Source organism: Pteropus medius, unplaced genomic scaffold, assembly GCF_902729225.1.
Source record: "Pteropus medius unplaced genomic scaffold, Ma_sr-lr_union100, whole genome shotgun sequence".
NCBI lineage: Eukaryota > Metazoa > Chordata > Mammalia > Chiroptera > Pteropodidae > Pteropus > Pteropus medius.
This window is the reverse complement of record NW_024345600.1, coordinates 3584908-3606136: the sequence shown is the minus strand read 5'-3', so window position 1 is coordinate 3606136 and position 21229 is coordinate 3584908. Positions and strand designations below refer to the sequence as shown.

The 21229-nt window shown below is 42.2% G+C and overlaps 1 pseudogene; it reads left to right on the top strand.

Moving 5' to 3' along the window:
• The first annotated feature begins 7817 nt into the window (after positions 1-7817).
• LOC120611741 (60S ribosomal protein L36-like) lies at positions 7818-8178 on the top strand (annotated as a pseudogene).
• The last annotated feature ends 13051 nt before the right edge of the window (positions 8179-21229 follow it).

Sequence of the window (21229 nt, the reverse complement as noted above, 5' to 3'; positions counted from 1 at the left end):
GCTCCATCCCTCTGAGATGATGATGAGACACTGGAGGAGGAGTCTGGTCCCAGGGCCAGCTTTGTCATCAACCTACTTGGTGACTTTGGGCCTCAGTTTCCTCACCATTCAAAGAGGGTCGATCCTCCCCATTAACATCCATGGATTCTGTGTAAGTACTTTGAAGAATACAAAATACCTTCCAATTGCACTTGCTGCATCGAAAGCAGAGACTTAGAGCTTCAAGGCTGCCTTGCAAGTCTTGCTTGGAAGGTGCTGGGTGAGTAATAAATTTGTGATGCTTTAGGGCACCAAGCACCTTCAGCAACATGATTTCCTTTGATTTTCCCCCAGGCTGGGAGATATTTCAGACAGGCTCCATTTCTCCCTCTGAGGCATTGAGAAGTTGACTTGCTCAAGGCCATCCAGTTAATGAGAGCCTGTGGCAGAACTCACACCCAAGTTTTATGCCTTCCAGTTCAGGTCCTGCCTAGGCCTCTGCTCCATATTTCAGGAAGGCAAGTGCCGCTGAGGGACTTGCTCACAGACGGTGCTCTGCAAATGCCGAGGGGTGGGCTCAGAGGAAACCAGATCGTCAAGGCTGTGGTTGGCCTGGCCACTCTGAGGTAGCCTTGCTGCAGCCTGGCTGGTGGGGGCGCTAAAGGCCCAGGTTACCCAGCTGCTTGTTCGGTGGGTGGTGCATCCAGCATTCCTGGTGGAGGTGGGGTTACTTCAGCTGGATTTGGCGACTAGCTCTCCCGGGCCACGAGGGAAGAGGGGAGGCGGCAGACACTGTCTGTTTTGCTGGTCCGTGACTAGCTCTTCCGGCCATTGTGCTCGCCAGTGCCCCGGTCATGAACACAGAGACCAGGATGCCTTTGTAGTAGTCACAGCAACACCCTGTACTTCCCCCGGGCATTCCAAGAGGGTCCTAGGTGAGGTCTCCAGACACCCGCTTCTTCCTCCTCTCCTGGATTCCATCCTCTTCAGGAAGAGGTAGCCATCTTCATGGTGTGATAATCAGGAGCGTGGGAGGGCCTCTGACCACGAAGCCCTCCCCATGATGGGCAGCCCTCCTTCCAGATGTTATACCTTGACCACACAAAATATGAACATCACAGCAAATATTTTCTGACTTAGGCACTGCGTTAGAGCTTTTTACATTAATCATGTCAACAGTTCCATGAAATAAATGCTATCGTATCAACTCCTTCCCATTAATATGAAGGAAACGGAAGCTGAGAGGGGTTCAATAATGCTCCTAAGGCCACATTAGCAATAAGTGACAGAGTCAGGTCTCATACCTCACGTAAATGAGGCTGGAGCCTGTGCGCTTAACCACCTGTGGCACTAAGCTCTATGCATGCTTGGTACTTTATGCTTTGGAGGTGAGTAAGGATGAAAAAGGACCATACATTTGTCTTTTTTTTTTTTTTAAGTAATAAACTTTTAATTTTAGAACAATTTTAGATTACAGAATTATTGTGCAGAGATAGTACAGAGAATTCCTGAATACCCTATGCCCAGTGACCTCTTACATTAGCAAGGTACGTATGACACTATTAATGAATCAATATTGACAGAATATTATTAAGTAAAGTCCGTAGTTTATTCAGATTTCTTTATTTATTACCTAATGTCCTTTTTCCATTCCAGAATCCCATCCAGGATGCCACATTACATTTAACTGTCATGTCTCCTTATGCTCCTCTTGGCTGTGACGATTTCTCAGACTCTCCTCGTTTTTGATGGCCTTGACAATTTTGAAGATACTGGTTAGGAATTTTGTAGAACGTTCCTTAATTTTGATTTGTCTGATTTTTTTTCCATGATTAGGCTGGGGTTATAAGTTTTGGGAAGGAAGATCACAGAGGTAAATTGCCATCTTCATTACATACCAAGAGTACCTAACCATCAACATCACCCATGACTCTTGACGTTGACCTTGATCCCCTGGCTGAGGTAGTGTTTGTCCACTGCAAAGTTACTCTCCCTTTTCAACATGGTACTTAAGAGTTATTTCTTGAGCCCTAGGAGGAGAAAAAGCTGGTGACTCTCCTAGAAGCAGGGAGAGGGGAGAGAGGGCAGAGCAGGGTGATGGCAGATCTCCTGGAACAGAAAAAGTTTGTACCTGACCAGGAGGAGAAGCTGGTGGACTTCGAGGCAGGATTCGGGTAAGAGCAGCAGCTCAGCCTGGCTCAGAGGTAGAAGAGCCACCTAGGTATTCACTAGAGAGCCAGGCAAGGGGACCTTCACCTCTTAGCTGGGGTCTCCTTTTCATGGACTTTACCTCCCATTAAAGTGATGCTGTAATCAGACACAGAGGCAAAGTGACAGAACTGAAATAAGGTGCATGCTCTTCAACTTTAAACTCTCATCTATCTCACTGGTGGGCTACTTTGCCTAAGAGTTTAGGAGAAAGGAATATTTGTTATAAATCCTGAAGTTATTTTGTAGACTAGCATCATTAGATTGCATTATACTTTGGGGTCAAAAGTGTTAATTTTGCAAAGTAAATATTTAAAATAGATCATAGGTTCTGTAACCCTGTTTGGGCACTTTTTCATTTTATATCATATGTACTGGTAAACTGGTAATCTCAAACATGGAAGTGGCCTGGGCCCTCTCACAGAACTCCTGAGAGACGCTGCCTCCTTAAGCACCAGGAGGCTGGTGAGAGATGAACTGAGGGCCTGAGAGGACTCAGAGGGTCAGCTGGCCCAGAGCAGAGTTGAACTCCCTGGCCAAGTCATATGCCTACATTTGTTTGTCTATTCCAGAATATGAACAAAATGGGTGAGACTGAATTTAGATAGCTGATCCGAGAGGCTTTGGTCCCAATGTTGGGAGTAACCTGGCAAAATGAAGGGATGCTTTGCTTTGAAGTGGCATCTATGATTTCCAGCAGCTCCGAATGCCTGCTACTGTAACTGGCATTGCACAATTAGCGATAAATACCTGTGGGTATCTGGAGGTCTAGGAGTTACTTGTTGAATGAAAATACCCCTAGGATATGAAATAACTTAAGCTGTTGGCAACTAACACAACAGAGGAGTTCAATCAGCTTTTTGAAAAGAGTGAAGTCCTGTGAGAGAAATGTGGAGAAGGGTGGTGGGCAGGGACTGCGGAAGGCAGGGAACGGGGAGACGTGGAAAGAGGCCATGGAAGAGAGGCACCAAGGACCTTCATGAGTCTGTAGAAAGCTGTACTGGTGACATCCTAGTCACAGCCTGGTGACCTCAGATGAGTCATCCCCCATGATTCAGTTTTTCTACCTCTCTGTAAAATGGGGACAGTCAGTCGGTCAGGATGCGACCTTTTCTTTGTCCTCCTACCATACACTCCATGTCTCTACTGCCACCTCCACAGCCACCATCAGCTAACATACTGCCGCATGCAGGAGCCCAGGGGGCTCTGTGCTGAGGGCTTGTCACAGATATACTGATTTAAGTCTCACAGCCCTGAGAGTTAGTGCCTCTACTTTATAGATGGAGAAACTGAGTCTTATAGAGGTTAAATGACACACCTAATGTCACAAGCCAGCAGTAGGTGGGTGCAGGGCCTCCACATCTAGGTCAATCTGGGTCAGGGGCTGGCAAACTTTTCCTACAAAAAGTAAATATTTTAGGCTTTGTGGGTGACATACAGTCTCCTGTCTTCCTCCTCCTCCCTTTCTCTTTCTTCAACCCTTCAAAAATGTAAAAACCATTTTTAGCTAGTAAGCTGTACACAAACAAGCTGCTGGCTGGATTTGGCCTTCAGGCCATGGTTTACCGACCCCTGCTAACAGGTAAACAGAAATGCAAATTGCTACACAATAGCATGTCTTCTCAGATTTCAGAAGGGACATAAAATCCACTTAGAATCCTTGGCCTGAGAAAGTGACAGGGTTACTTGTCTGGTCTAGGTGGGTGCTGGCTTTACAGAAGACCCAGTGGGATGTGGGCACCAGGGCCTCTCTCAGCATGTGTTCTAATGGGCCCTCAAGCCCTCACACCTGCCCCTCTGTCTGCTCAGCCTCCCCACTGCTCCCTAGTCTGTGGGAAACCCCACGGGGGTTCACTGGGTTGGGCCTCTTCACCTTCTCACCATCTCATTTTGCTCTCCTTCCTTCTTCCTCCTGGGACTTCTGTTCTCAGTGGCGTAAGGCCAACTGAAAAGATCCACAATCAGCTATTTGTCCCTAAGCCTTTTTGCCAGGCTGCCTTGGTGGCTGCTGTGGGGTAGGAGGTGCTGAGGCAGGAAGGGAAGAAAAGGGATGGGAGGGCTGCCATCACCAGGGAGGGGGCCATGGCCTAGGCAGGAAGCTGGGAAACCTCTTTGTTGCTAAGGCGTCTCAAAGCTGAGGAGGTTTGGGAAAGGAAGCTCTTATGTAAACACAAGGGATTCTGTTTGTGTGTGTGGGGCCTGCCTTGCGTGTATATCACATTCTGCCAGCATCTGTGTGCCTGTGCAGAGGCGGCATGGGGAAAGCAGGCGTCCTGGGTTCTAGGCAGTGTAGAAATTAGTTAAGCCAGGCTGCACCTAGGTTCAAGTCCTGACACCACCACTGACCAACTCTGTGACCTGGGTCCAATTCTTCAACCTTTCAGATGCCCACTTTTCTCATCTATAAAATGGGAATGGTAAGATCTATCTCAGCACATACTGTAAAGCTTATTTATCGTATGCTTCTTACACACTGGGCACTGTTCTAAGGGGCTTCTGTATATACAGCTGATTCTCATTATTTGTGGATTTGTATTTGCGAATTTGCCTATCTGCTAAAGTTTATTTGTAACCTCAACATTAATACTCGTGGTCATTCAAGAACATGTGCAGAGTGCTGAAAAATATAGTTGCCTGATACCCATGTTAGCACTTGAGGTCAAATGTGATGCTCTGCCTTTTTGTTTCAGTGATCATACTGTTCTTTTCATGGTCTATTTGGTGCCATGTTTTTTTCATGTTTGTTCTTTTTGTTGGTAATTTGAGTTTTCAGAAAGTCTCACAAATGTAGTGCTGAAGTGCTGTCCAGTGTTCCTAAGAGCAACAAAGTTGCGACAGTGCCTTATGGAGAAAATAAGGTGTTAAATAAGCTTCATTCAGGCGTGAGTTATAGTGCTATTGGCCGTGAATTCAACGTTAATGAATCAACAATATATATTAAACAAAAAGTGTTTTTAAACAGAAACACACATAAAACAAGGTTACGTATTTACTGGTTGATGAAAATGTGACCGTTTGCAGGAAGCTAACCCTCCTGTATTTCCCCTAGGAATCAAGATTCAATATTCACTGCAGTGTTCACAGTGACTTTAACATCACTACCATGAATAACAAGCATCATTTGAGCTTCAGGTCAAGATGGCAGGGTAGGTCAATGCTGTGCTAATCTCCTCTCACAACTGCATCAAAATTACAATGAGACTACAGAACAGCCATCACTGGGAGCTGCCTGAAGTCTAGATGAATGGAAGTCCTACAATTGGGGTCACACAGAAAGAGGCTACCTTGAGACTGGTAGGAGGGTTGAAGATGTGGAACGGGCTGGTCCCACATCCATGTGTGGCATTTGAGTATTGGGAGGGAAATCTCGGCTGTGGAGGTCCCTCTGGAGGAGCGAAGGTTCCTGGTCCCATGCCAGGCTCCCTAAACCAGGGTTCCGGTGCCAGAAAGAGAAGTCTCCATGATTTCTGGCTGTGAAAACCAGAAGAGATTGTAGCTGAGTGAGACAGAGAGCTGCTGGAGTTGCAGACATTCCTTTTAGGGTCCATGTGTGGACTTACTCGCTGACAGATTTACTCCCTCTGGGATCCAGTGCTGGGGCAGCGGCTTGAAAGGTGCCAGGGACACACGAGGAGGAACTGAATTACCTGGCTTTAGAGCAAGTGCTGGAGGGGCAGCTTTCTCCAGACAGAAGTGCTGGCAAAGGGCATCGTTCCTTTGTTGAGCTCTCCTTAGCCTGGCATGCAGACACAGGTGGGCACCATTTCTGAGTCTCCATCAACCTGGTTATCCTGTTCTGGTGAGTCCCTGAGACCCTACCCATCCCAATTTGCAGGCCCACCCAAGCTGCCTCCAGTGGCTTTTCCATATAAATGGCCTATCTCGGCTCATGCTGCGGACTTTCCTAAAATCTCTCAAAAGTTTGCAAAACCCAAACTAGCCACATCTGGCCTTGGTGTGCCCTGTACCTCTTGCTGAGCAGCCCTAACCTAGCACTAGCAGCATCCAGCCTCGGTTAGTAGCTTGGCCTCTCGAGGCACATCCAAGCCCAGCGTGGGTTACAGTCATCTGTGGATTGCTTGGTGGCTCATGCCAGGTGGCCCTGGGCAGTGTACAGGCTATGGCTGAACTTGGCCTGTGGTGATAGCAGAGCCTCTTCCAGGAGGCCCCAGCGTGCACATTCAGTGGCCAGCTTCAGTCTGAGCCAGAGCACAACCCAGGGTCACATCCAAAGACAACATACCCAAAGGGCAAACTGTGCAGACACCAGAGCCCTGCTAAAGTGAATTCTGCTTCCTAGAGTCAGCCCTTATACAACAGCTCTTCATTGGAGTCACCAGCCAGTTCTTATAACCAATTAGCCCGAGGGTCAATCTTTCCCATTGACATGCTAACAGCAACCAAAGCTCAACTACAATAGGAGGGCATACACAACCCATACAAGGGACATACTTGGAGCACCTGGCTCAGGTGACCAGGGAGACTGCACCACTGTGCCCCATGGGACACCTACTATATAAGGCCACTCTATTAAGACCAGGAGATGTAACAGCTCTACCTAATACCTAGAAACAAAGACAGGGAGGCAGCCAAAATGGGGAGACAAAGAAACACATCTCAAATGAAAGGACAGTACAAAGCTCCAGAAGAAGAACTCAACAAAATGGAGACAAGCAATATACCAGATGCAGAGTTCAAAACACTGGTTATAAGAATGCTCAAAGAACTTAGGGGAAGAGTAGATGAACTCAGTGAGAACTTTAACAAAGAGATAGAAAACATAAAAAAGAATCAGTCAGAAATGAAAAATAGAATAACCAAAATGAAGACTACATTAGAGGGAATCGACAGTAGATGAGCCAGAGGATCGAATCAGCGATTTAGAAGCTAAGGTAGCAGAAAACACCCAATCAGAAGAGCCACAAGAAAAAAGAATCTAAAAAAATGAGGAGAGTTTAAGGGGCCTCTGGGACAACATCAAGCATACCAATATTTGCATCACAGAGATACCAGAAGAAGATGAGAGCGCAAGGAATTGAAAACCTGTTTGAAGAAATGATGATGAAAAACTTCCCTAATCTGCTGAAGGAAATAGATGTACAAGCCCAGAAAATGTAGCGAGTTCCAAACAAGATGCACTCACAGAGGTCTATGCCAAGATATCATAATTAAAATGCCAAAGGTTAAAGACAAAGAGAGAATCTTAAAAGCAGCAAGAAAAAAGCAGTTAGACCTACAAGGGAGCTCCCATAAGACTGTGAGCTGATTTCTCAACAGACACTTTTCAGGCCAGAAGGAATTGTCATGAAATATTCAAAGTGATGAAAAGCAAAGACCTATAACCAAGATTACTCTACCCAACAAAGCTATCATTTAGAACTCAAAGGCAGATAAAGATCTTCCCAGAAAATAAAAAGCTAAAGGAGTTTATCAACACCAAGCCAGTATTACAGAAAATGTTGGAGGGACTTCTTTAAGAAGAAGAGAAAAGAAAAGAAAATATGAATAATAAAATGGCAATAAGTGCATGTCTATCAATAATTACTTTTGATGTAAATGGATTAAATGCTCAGATCGAAAGCTAGGGTGGCTGGCCCTTCTGCCATGGCAGCCTTTGAGGAGCGGCAGCCATGGCTCTGCACTACTCAGTGGCCGTGGGCCTCAACAAGGGTCACAAGGTGACCAAGAACGTGAGCAAGCCGAGGCACAGCCATGGCGGGCACCTCACCGAGCACACGAAGTCCGTGCGGGACATGATCCGAGAGGTAGGTGGCTTTACCCGCTATGAGTGTGTGCCGTGGAGCTTCTCAAGGTCTCTAAGGACAAGCGGGCCCTGAAATTCATCAAGAAAAGGGTGGGGACACACATCCGTGCCAAGAGGAAGCGGGAGGAGCCCAGCAGCGTCCTTGCAGTCATGAGGAAGGCAGAAGCCAAGAAGGACTAAGCCCCCTTGCCTCAATAAATCTTTTTCAGAAAAAAAAAAAAAAAAAACCTAGAGTGGTTGAATGGATAAGAAAACAAGACCCTACATATGCTGCCTATAAGAGATTCACTGCAGATTGAAATATACACATAAACTGAAAGAAAAGAGATAGAAAAAGGTGTTTCATGAAAATGGAAACAAACAAAAAATCTGGGATAGCAATACTTATACCAGACAAAATAGACTTTAAAACAAGGCTATGACAAAAGACAAAAAAGGACTCAGTTATCCCACTTCTGGGTATTTATCCCAAAACACGACTTCAAAGGGACATGAAAATCCATATATTCATTGCAGCATTATTTTACAATAGTCAAGATATGGAGGCAACCTGCGTGTCCATCGATGAATAAATAGATAAAGAAGAGGCAGTACATATATACAATGGAATATTACTCAGTCGTAAAAAAAAAAGAATGAAATCTTGCCATCTGCAACAACATGGTTGGTAGAGGGTACTATGCTGAGTGGAGTCAGACAGAGAAAGACAAATGCCATATGATTTCACTTACATGGGGAATCAAATTAAACAAACAAAACAGAAACAAACTCAAAGATACAGAGAACATTTCAGTTGCTAGATGGGAGTGGGGTTAGGGGGTAGGTGAAAAAGGAGATGGGATTAAGAATTACAAATTGGTATTTACAAAATAGTTATGGGGATGTAAAGTATAGCATAAAAATATAGTTAACAATATTGTAATAACTATGTATGGTGTTAAATGGTTACTAGATTTATCATGGTGATTACTCTTAGTTATATAAATGTCTAATCACTGTTGTATACCTGAAACTAATATCATGTCGTATGCCAACTGTAATTAAAAAAAAATCAACTGTATTAGCTCATTTCATCATCACAATGACCCTAGGAGGTAGAGCTCTCGTTATCATCTCTGTTTTACTGATGAGGAGATAGAGGCACAGAGATTACTCAATTTGTCTGCGGCCGTACAGTTCTAGTTGGCAGAGCTGGGATCAAAGTGAGGCAGTCACTTCTGAATTATTTAAAGCAACATACAGAGAGCCTAGGCAGTGCCCCACACATTGTGAGTGCTCATCAAGGCTCTGCCATGCGGGGTCACTGTGGCTGTGGGATTAAATGGTCTTTATGCTGTGCCGATATTCTAAGGCCTTGTGATTTCTGACAGTTCTTCCAAGCCTGCTCGCACTGTAGTGGGCTGGGTCTGCAGGCTGGGCAGGGGTGGGAGCTGTAGCTTCAGGAGTGGAAATTGGCATGGACAGACTGTGCCTATCGAAGGGAGCATGCTGGGGTGAAAGATGCCAGAGGAGCCTGGGGGGAAACTTGGCTGTCAACTCTCTTGGTTGTACATCTTTAGAGATTTTTGCTCAGCATCCGAGGATGGCTTGGAGGAGTATGATGGCTCATCCATCTCTTTTGTAGAAGTGGAACTTGAAGCTCCAAGAGCTTCTCCAAGATGACAAGACATGTTGGGACTGACCATGAACAGATCTTATGAGGGGTGACATGAAAAATATTTAACAACCTTGTGGCACAGACACCAACCAATAACTCTAGATGCTGCTGTTGACAAGAAGGCCATCTGCACCGGGGATGTTGGCCGAATCCTGCTGGTCTCAAGGTCTGTCCTGGCTGCTTGATTATGTCTCCTCTACTTCGGTGTCACACACAGACATGTGTGTACAGGGGTGGGTGGAGATTTTCTTCAGTAAGAATGATGGGTATTGTCTGTGTTCTATTGAGTCGCACCTGTAGCAGCTGTTCTGTCTGTAGCAGTTGTTGTCTTTCCGGGAAAATTCTAATGGTGGTGGGATTAGTGGTAGCGGGTCATCTCTCCCGCACATCACAATAATTATCCATTAAGTGCCCTGTTAGTGAGGAGTGAGGGCATGGAATCTGGAGAGAAAGTCTGCATTAAAATCCCAGTTGTTCATCAGCCTGTGACCTTGTGCAAACCCTCTCACATTTTTAAGCCCCAGTTCTCTCATGGATAAAGTCTGATAAAACTATTAAACTACCTATACCTCATAGGGTATTGTGAAGATCAAGTACAATTTTATGAGTGAACATGCTTCACAAGTTGAAAAATTCTGTTGCATTCAGGTCAGATGGAACTGGTTCGGATACCCGTGTGGTAGAACTGCTACTTGTTCCTCACATTCTCCTCCCTTCCTTCCTTCCATAGTCAATGGATTTTAGTTGAGAACATGACTTCCCAGAATAAAATCCCTATTTCCTAGGCTCCTTTATAGCCAGGCTGGCCACATGGCCAAATTCTGGCCAATGGGATATTTGCTGTGAGGTGGGTCTAACTTCTGTGCATGTCCTTAAAAGCCAGGGTTCTCCTTCCCGCTACGTCACTCCCTCTTCCTTCCTCCTCCTGGCTGTCCAGATTATGGATATGGTGATAAGCTGCCTGAGACCATACGATCTGGCCAGCCCCAGATATGGCAGAGCAAAAATAGTTGGTGACGGGTTTCCACTATGAGGAGCTGCCGTAGCAGTTTGGACTACTTATGTACAGAGTAGTACCTGAGGGAGAAATGCTCTCTCTCATTACATCATGGTTATTTGGGTTACCTGTTATAGCAGTCAAATCTATAGCCTAACCATGTGAAGGTGAATCTGGTGGTGAAGGAAAAGCCGTAAACCAGTTCTCAACAGGCTGGTTGCCAATACATTGCTTTTGCTCAAGAATGGTGGTTGGGGCTGGGAAGATGGGAGGGCAGGTGGCTGTAGAATACCCTTGAGAAGGGCCCAGCAAGCCACTAGGCCTCTCTGGGTCAGTCCAAGAAGACTTGATGGGGGAGGCAGGACTTTAGGGATATCAACGGCATGGGAACTTTCTCCTCTTATCCCCCTCACCAAGTCTTCCTCTCTTCCTGGTCCGCTTCCTCTCTCCCTTATCATCAGCCAGGCACTGTACCCACTCTCTACCCCTAGGACTACAGTGAGGAAGAAGAAGACATAGTCCTGCCTTCACGGATGGCATGATGTAGGTCTCAGGCCTCTTAGGGTCACAACCTTAGGTCGTCTTTCACCCTTCTTTTTCTCTCACACCCCATGAGGAATTCCTTAGCAAGTCTCGTCAGGTCTACTATCAAACTGTAACCAGAATCCCCCTTCTACTCCTACTACCCTGGTCTAAGCCACAATCATGCTTTGCCTAAACCTTGCTACGGCAATCCTGAGTCTGCTGGGGTGCCTGCTGTCTGCTTTCAGGCCTGGCTGTTTGTTTACTTGGCCAGTAGTTTGGGCAGCTTTGGGTTTTTCTTGATGAATTGTTCTTGCTGGACTCTAGAGGAGGAGTTAAGTAAATACTGACTTCTGGAAACCAGAATCATACAGGGAAAGTGGAAGGGAGCCAGAGTAGCAGTCCTGGGCTTCCCTTGCCAGTTCCACCGCCTCCCCTGCCCCCTGCAGAGTGCACACCCAACTCATTCGTTTCCAGCCCCTGTGGGAAGTGAAGCGGATGATCCTGTATTTTCCAGTAGTTCTTGGCTCTTCTTCATAGCATTCATTTGTTCATATAGCTGTCATACTTTTATTAAGCACTGCATGCCACTAACAAGCTAGGAATACAGAAAATCCTAGTGTGGTAAGTTAATATTCAATGTTCATAGATTCCCTGTTCTGTACTCTTCCTCCTTTCATTTTTTTTCATTTTTTCCCAGCTTTATTGAAATATAATAGATAATTAGTTGCTCCTATTTACATTGTACAATTCAATGAATGTTTTTTCAATTTTAGTTGCATACAATAATATATTAATTTCAGTTGTACAGTATAGTGATTACAGATCTATATAACTCACAAAATGATCACCCCACTAAATCTAGTACCCCTCTTCCCCCTTAATATTTATTACATTATTAACTATTTTCTTTATGCTACACTTCATAGCTCCATGTCTATTTTGTAACTATCCTTTTGTACTTCTTAATCCCTTTGCCCCTTTTCACTGTCCTCCCCCAATACCCCTCCCATTTAGTAGCCCTCAAAATATTCTCTACCTATGAGTTTGTTTCCATTGTTTTGTTGTTGTTGTTGTTTGGTTCTTTAGATTCCACATGTATGTGAAATCATGTGATATTTGTCTTTCTCTATCTGACGAACTTCATTCAGTGCAATACCCTCGAGGTCCATCAAGGCAATATCTTTTTCCATTCCCTTCCTTTTAGTCTGTATCTTTTAATCTGAAGTGAGCCTCTTATAGGCAACATATGTAGGGGTCTTATTTTCTTATCCATTCAGCCACCCTATCTTTTGGTTGGAAAATTCTTTTCCATTTGAGATACTTGTTGATAGGAATGTAGTTATTATCATTCTTTATTCATGTTTTGATACATATTTTTTTTTTCCTTAAAGAAGTCCCTTCAACATTTTCTATAATACTGGCTTGGCATTGATAAATTCTTTTAGCTTAATTTTGTCTGGGAAGCTCTTTATCTGTCCTTTGACTCTAAATGATAGCTTTGCTGGATAAATAATTCTTGATTGTAGAGCGTGGGTTTTCATCACTTTGAATATTTTGTGCCAAGCCGTTGTGTCCTGCATAGTTTCTTTTGAGAAATCAGCTGCCAGTCTTATGAGTGCTCCCTTGTGGGTAACTAACTGCTTTTCTCTTGCTGCTTTTAAGATTTTTCTCTTTGTATTTAACCTTTGGCATTTTAATTATAGTGTGTGGGTTCTTGGTGTGGGCTCTTTGGGTTCATCTTTTTAGGGACTCTCTGAGCTTCCTAGGGTTGTATGTCTATTTCCTTCACTAGGTTAGGGAAGTTTTCCATCATTATTTCTTCAAATAGCTTTTCAACTTCTTGTTCCCCTTCAGGTACTCCTATGACCCAGATATTTTTCATTTAATTTTGTCATATAGGCTCCTTAAATTATTATTATAGTCTTGGCTTATTTTTTCTTGCTGTTCTGATTGGGTGTCCTTGGCTTCCCCATCATCTGTATCAGTGTTTCGATCCTCTTCCTTATCCACTCTGTTGATTCCCTCTAATATACTCTTCATCTCAGATATCGTATTCTTCATTTCTGACTGGTTCTTTTTTGTAATTTCCATTTCGATTTTTATGTTTTTTATCTCTTTGTTGAAGTTCTCACTGAATTCATCTACACTTCCCCTAAGTTCATTGAGCATCTTTATAACCTGGGTTTTGAAATCTGAATATGTTAGATTACTTGACTCCATTATATCTGGATCTCTGCTGTTCTCTCATATGGTTTCTGCTTCTTTGTCTTCCCATTTTGGCTGCTTTTCTGTGTCTGTTTCTATGTACTAAAAAAGCTCCTAAGTCTCCTGGTCTTATTAGCATGGCTTTATGTAGTAGGGGTTCAGCTACAGGCCAAGTTTAACCCCAGCCTATGCCCCGCTGATGCCACCTGTTAAGATTCAGTAAGCAATCCACAGGTGCTATGCTTATAGTTGCCTCAAGAGGCTACGCCAGAAACTGAGGCCAGCTGCCACCATCGTGGGTCTTGGGGTTGGCTCAGTGAGGAGCACCAGATTCACTGAGATACACCTGGATGTGGTTTGAGTGGGGCTGTGAGTTGGGGGAGGCGGAGTTTCAGGGAATTCTCTGGGCAGAGTGATCTCTGTTGTCCAGTTCGATGAAGTCTCAGCTACAGCGGCACTGAGTTCACACACTGGGAGACGGGAAGGCTCAACAGAGGAACAATGGATACCACCAGCACTTCTGCCCAGGAGAAAGCCTTGCCTCCAGCCCTTGCTCCAACAACTCGGTGTCCTCCTGTAAGTCCCTGGTGCCTCCTGAGCAGCTGACCCGCCGCTACTGCTCAGAGCTAGTAAGTCTGTCACCGCGAAAGTCCGGTTGTTGACACGGCCCCTTTAAGAGGCATCTGCAGCTGCTGGCTCCTGCTGCAGTAGCTTCTGTCCCACTCAGCTTGGACAGGGCAGCCTCGTGTCTTCGCCCCCTCCTACCTTCTACTGATGCAGGTTGATTAATTATTTCTCTCCCTAGTTGTGGGGCTTCTGTTCATCTATATCCCAGGTGACTTTGCTTGCTGTTTGCTCTGTTTGTGTCCCATCTTTGATGTGATTGCAAGAGGGATGAACAAAGCCTTTATCGTCTACATCATTTTTAGGTCCTCCGCTCTCACTTTTTAAAAAATTTTTATTTTTCGATTAGAGTTGACATTCAATATTATTTTATCCTAGTTTGAGGTATACAGTATAGTAGTCAGACATTTATATAATTTATGAAGTGATCCCCTTGATTAGACTAGTACCCACCTAGTACTATACACAGTTATTACAATATTATTGACTATATTCCCTATACTGTACTTTACATCACTGTGATTATTTTGGAACTGCCAATTTGTACTTCTTAATCCCTTCACCTTTTTCACCCAGCTCCCCAAACCCCCCTCCAGTTTGTTCTCTGTATCTTTGAGTCTGTTTTCATTTTGTTTGTTCATTTATTTTGTTAGAATCCACATATAAGTGAAATTATACGGTATTTGCCTTATTTCACTCAGCATAATACCCTCTAGGTCCATCCACCTTGTTGCAAATGGTAAGATTTTATTTATTTTTTTATGGTTTAGTAATATTTCATTGTATATATATACCACCTCCTCCTTGATCATCTATTGATGGGCATTTAGATTGCTTTCATATCTTGGCTATTTAAATAGCGCTGCAGTGAACATGGGGTGCATATATCTTTTCAAATTAGTGTTTTGGTTTTCTTTGGATAAATATTTAGAAGTGAAATTGCTTGATTATAGGTAGTATTATTTTTAAATTTTTGAGGAAGCTCCAAACTGTTTTACATAGTGGCTGTACCAATTTGCAATCCCACCAACAATGCATAAAGTTCCCTTTTCTCCACGTCCTCTCCAACACTTGTTGTTTGTCGACTTATTGATGATAGCCATTCTGACAGGTGTGAGGTGATATCTCATTGTGGTTTTAATTTGCATTTCTCTGATGATTAATCACACTGAGCATCTTTTCTTATGTCTATTTTCCATGTGTATGTCCTCTTTGGAGAAATGCCTATTCAGGTCCTCTGCTCATTTTTTAATTGGATTGTTTGTTCTTTTGGTGTTGAGTTGTATGAGTTCTTTATAAATTTTGGATATTAACCCATTATCAGATGTATCATTGGCAAATATCTTCTCTCATTCAGTAGGTTGTCTTTTTGTTTGTTGATGGTTTCCTTTGCTATGCAAAACCTTTTTAGTGTGATGTAGTCCCCTTTGTTTATTTTTTCTTTTGTTTCTCTGGCCCCTCTTCCTCTCACTTTTACAACTTTTTCTATATGAATCTCATGCCCTAGACTGGTGCCACATGCTGGGAGCAGTGATGTGCTGGTAAATGTTTAACAACTGACTCTCTGAGGAAAAAAAATCCCTTATTTGTAACTGATGTGCTATGCATTGTATAAATACTCTCACCATGGCTACGCCCTCTGACTTTAAATTTAGTTTTCAATCCTAGCTCTAGGAATCATATTCCGCCCTTCCCCTACAGCCCCCCTCCCCTATTCCTCAGAGACCTAGCCTCTCCCCTGGAAAATCAGCATCCTCGAGGCAGCAGAAGATAGTAGCCTGGACCTGACTAATGATCGCAAGGTCTGGACCTCTTGCAGGCTAAAGATAACATCCTGACCTAGGTTGTATTTCAGGTCCTGGGCTCTAAGGTGGAATGATATCCTGGCTACTTTTCCATGAGACTAGCCAGAGGGACTCCAGAAAAGACCTCAGATCTGTCCTCAAGACCTAAAGAAATGACTTATTAACCTTACCTCACCTCTGACCAATCAGCTTCCAGCATGACCCTGAATGCCCTAACCCATGGTGTCTTGTAATTTACCCTATATAACCTATAACCTACACGTCATCAGGGAGTCAAGTTTTTAAAGCTTAAGCTCCCTGTCTCCATATTGACCAATTTAATATTAAACTATTTTTTCTTTCAATACTGCAAACTCCTGCTCATGTGTTTCTTTGGGCCAGTGCAGGTGGACTCATGGAAAAAAAAACATTGGGATTCCAGTAACAATGATGACATTTTTGTGCTACCATTGTGATGTCACTGAATGTAAAACTGGAAAGAGTTACACAGTAGCACACCATTATATAGTATTTCTATCACACAGATCCATATGTATAACCTCGAGTATAAATAATAGTAAAATGTAAAATAATTGGGAAATGATGAGTTTTGAGTATTATCTGTTTTAAATATAATTTATTTAATTATATTTAATTAATTTTAAATAATGGCTATTTAATAATTGAGTCACAAAATTTCTGAAAAAGTAATAATCAGCTCTTGTAAGACAGTATGAGCAGGTTCCAGCTTATCACTGCCTGGGAGCTTGTCCTTGGCCTCCCTCCAGAGCTATCAAATCAGAATATGAATTTTAACCCTTTTAACAATATCCTCAGGTGATTTGTATATGCATTAAAATTTGAGAAATATGGCGCTAGAGGTAACCACTATTTGTGATTTTGTTTATATCTTTTAGACCCTTTTCACCACACAGATACATATAAATTTTTATGATTTCTTGGCTTTATTTTTAAGCAATTTAAAAACATAGACGTTATTTTTTAGAGCAGTTTTAGGTTCACAGCAAAACCGAACAGAAGGTACCGAGGTTTCCCATATACCCTCTGTCCTCACACATGCATAGTCTCTCCTAATATGAACATCCCCACTAGAGTGGTATATTTGTTACAATTGATGAACCCACATTGACATGTCATTATCACCTGGAGTCCATAATTTACATTAGGATTCATTCTTGACATTGTAAGTTCTATGGGTTTGCACAAATTTATAATGACGTGTGACTACGGTTATAGCATCATACAGAGTAGTTTCACTGCTCTAAATAGACTCATATAATTTTTTGGTTTTGCTTTGGTTTTTAATAAAAATAGAATCATTGTAAATGTTTTGCAAGTTTATATTTTCACTTAATAATATGTCTAATAGCTTTTCATGTCAATCTATAAAGATCTAGTTGTTTTTAATGTCTCCACAGTGTTTTAAGGCATAGATAAATCATGATTTAAAAAAATTCATTTCTCTGAATAGACACATACTGTTTTCCCTCTTTGCTTCAAGAAACCTCATAATTAAAATTTTTTTCCCTTAACTTTCTCTCAATTTCTTTATCAAAATCTATCTTATAAAAAATCCTGCAAAGTAATTTGTACTAAAGAGTTAGACGCTGACAATAATAGTTCAAACTGTCTTCCTTCTTCCCCGATTTAAAAAGTTTAAATTCTATCAATGTTTATTGAGATATTTATACATAATGTTCTAAGGAAGCCGATAGGTGATAAGAAAAATTCTGAGATGTTCTAAATTAAATTACAGTGGCTGAAGAGAGAGAGGAGTCAGAACTATTAGTCTGTTGATGGCTGTGAACAGAAAACTTCTCACATTCCTGTTTTGCCTGTTAGAATTTCAGATTAATTTCCAAGTGGATAGTTCCGTATCACCTAACTCCAGGAGCCTCCAGACTGTGGGCTTTACGGACTGCTGCCCACAGCTTCTCCCACCTGAGTGCATTTCGTTATGTGGACTCTGCTATCCCAGAACTGGCTCCACTTTACCTTCTCCTACCCTTTTGCCTATAGCTCATGTAAATTCTTTCATATTACCTCTTTCTTCCATCTTCCCCCTACTCAAAGTATAAAAACTGCTTGTAAAACTCTGGGATAATGAATGTGCTGTCTTTTCTACTTAGCCGTGCTGTTGGTAGTTTAGACTCCATGCCCCAAGACCGGTCTTTTGGCTAGCACTTTTGGCTTAATAAAATCTTACTTTAAAAAATTTCAGTAGTGGAAATTAAGACTTTTAGTTTAACATAGGAAATATAAAGAAGTTAGATATAGCCCTGACCTTAAAATGCTGACAGTCCAGCAAAAAAAAATGCAATCTGTGGACATGCATAGTAATCAGAAAATGAGGCAGAACATATACTATATGATCTCTTTCTACCCCCAGAAGTCTTATGACACTAAATATGTGGGATTTTTTCCTTCACATCAACCAATTCTCTGAAACCAGCTAACTGTCCTACAATTTAATTTAATTCTGACACTATCTACCTGGAGTTAGCATCAGATCCCACAAGTTAAAGGGTTCAGTCCTACGAGATTGCCCTTACTCTAGATCCAACTGCAAGTCCCAGGCCTCCTTCACTTCTGACTGAGGGGTTATAAATTGAAGGTTCCCATGATCACTTCCTCTGGTTTGAGAATTTGCTAGAATGCTCACAGAATGCAGGAGGACACATTATTATTATTATTTATTATATTTTTTACTAGCTTATTATAAAGATTACAACTCAGGAACAGCCAAATACAAGAGATGCATAGAGCAAGGTATGGTGAAGTTTCCATGCCCTTTCTGGGCACACTACCCTCCCACAACTAGATGTGTTCACTAACATGGAAGTTCTCTGAACTCCATAGTTGAGGATTTTTATGGCGGCTCCATTACATAGCACAATTGATTAAATCATTGGCACTTGTTGATTAGCTCAATCTCTAGCCCCTCTCCTCTCCTGGAAGTGGGTGGTGAGGGTGGGGTGAGACTGAAAGTTCCAGTTCTCTAAGCATGCCTTGGTCTTTCCTTAATCAGTCCCTATCTGGAAGTTATGTAGGGGGTCGCAGAAACAACAGTCACTTCATTAGCATACAAAAAGATACTTATCACTCTGGAGATTCCAAGGGTCTTAGAAGCTCCTGTGTCAGGATCTAAGGACTAAGACCAAATATTGTAACCAAAGATGCTCTTATCATCCCATCACTTGGGAAATTAAAATAGTTTTAGGTGCTATACACCAGGAACTGGGGACAAGACCGAATATTTTTAATTATATTTCTAATTATATCATAGTATCACAACATGTGATTGACACAAGACACTTATAGTCAGCTTTGATGCCATAAGATATAGAAAGTAGGAAAGAAAAACCTGAACAAAGAAACTGGTGGCATTAGAGGTTTTCGCCAGCAAGTGGGGAGGTGTCCACTTGTCCAGGGCCATCAAACTGCGGCATTAGACAAATACTGTCAGCCTTAGGCTCATGGCTGGTGGAGGCTGGGGTGGGATGAAAGCTCCAGAGGCCAGGGAGCATTTTACCAGGTGCAGTGGCAGATGCAACCATATTGTAATGTTCCAATTCTTGGATGAGGCAGTGTGTTCACAGATGTTCATTTTAGTATATTTCATATCATGTATTTTATATTTAATATTTTATACATAAAATTTTAAAAGAAAAAAGCTTCCCTCTAAGAGAATAGCTACTACTTTCCTAAAGAACAGATATGGCCTTTGTTACAGGAGGTGAAAGACTTAAGTTTCTGAGGTAAAAATTTCTACGAGATTTTCTTCACAACCATCCAAAAGTGAGATTCTCCATCCTCTGATCCTTTTTTTTCTCCAGGTCTTGTTTCTGGCTCCTTTATTTCCAGGAACTGCTGATCCCCAAAGATGGCAGACGTTCTAGTTGGTTCCTGCCCGAGGCTCAGCTGGACCGGAAAGGCTCTGGCTTGTCCCTAACCCTTTGCTCGGGCAGGAATCCGATGGTGATCATTCGGAGATGCATTCCAGAGCTGGCTGCAGCCCCAAGCCTCCTGGATGGCCTTGATGCTGCTACATACCGCCCCTCATGCCTGCTCTCTTGTCTCCTCACACATCGCTATTAGGTCCATGAACCCTGAGTCTCCACCAATAAGCTGTGTGACTCTGGGCAGGCTACTGACCTCCTCTACTTCCCAGGGTACAGAATGTTCCGCTACCCTCTGGCTTGATTCACCCTCACATCTTGCCAGCCCAGGCTTCCAGCCCAATCTAGCAGCCCATGTAGAATTTGGCTGGAAATTTTTACTTGAGAAACTTACGTCTTTCACTTCCTGTAACAAAGGCCTTGTGTCTTTCACCTCCTGTAACAAAGGAAAGTGGTGGCTATTCTCTTGTAGGGAAATTATTTTTCTTTAAAAATTTTATGTATAAAATGCTAAATGTAAAATACATGTTATGAAACATACTAAAATGAACGTCTGGGAATACACTGCCTCATCCAAGAATTAGAACATTATCAATACAGTTGCATCTGACTATGTGCCCCTTCCTTGTTCCATATCTTTGCTTCCCCTCAAGAGGTAGCCACTATCCTGAATTGTGAGTTTATGATTTTCTTTTTTTTTTTAAAAGAGTAGCTTTATCACATATGTGTATATCCACAAACTTTACTTTTGCTTGTTTTTGAGCCTTATGAAAATGGTGTGATATATTTTATAGCCAGTTTTTTTTTTTTTTTACTATTACAAATAAAATTCTACGACCATTCTCACACACATTTCATGGTGCCCTTGTACCAGAGTTTCTCCTAGGGAGGAGTGGAATCGATGTCTTGTAGGGCATGTGAATGTTTAAGTTCACAAGATAATTCAAAATGGTGTTCAAAGTGATTGTGCCCCCAGCAGCGATCCCACCAGCAGTATATGAGTTTACATTTATCTATATTCTAACAACTATGTAGTGGTAGCAGAGCTAAATTTTTGCCAAACTATTTAATGTAAATTGATGTTTTATTGTGGGCTTAGTTCATTTTCTTGATTGTTAATGAGGTTGAGCGTCTTTCCATATGTTTATTAATGAGTTGGGTTTTCTTTTCTCTGAAACACCTATTTTTATATTTTGGTCATTTTTCAATTGGGTTGTTTATCTTATTCTTAATGATTTGTATAAGGTCATTATATACTCCTGATACTAGTTCTGTATTGGTTATATGTTTTACAGATTTCTTCTCCAAGTTTGTGTCTTATTTTTTGACAAACAAAAGTTTAAAATTTTAATGTAGCTAAATACATCAATCATCTCATGATCAGTATTTTTACTTCTTTAATAAATCTGTTCTGAGGTCACAAAGATATTTTCTTCTAAAAATTTTAAAGTTTTGCCTTTAATATTTAATATCCTAATCCATTGGGAATTGATTTTGAGTATGGTGTAAGGTAGGGATCCAGTTTTATTTTCTCCATCATATGAATAACTGATTATTCCAGCATCA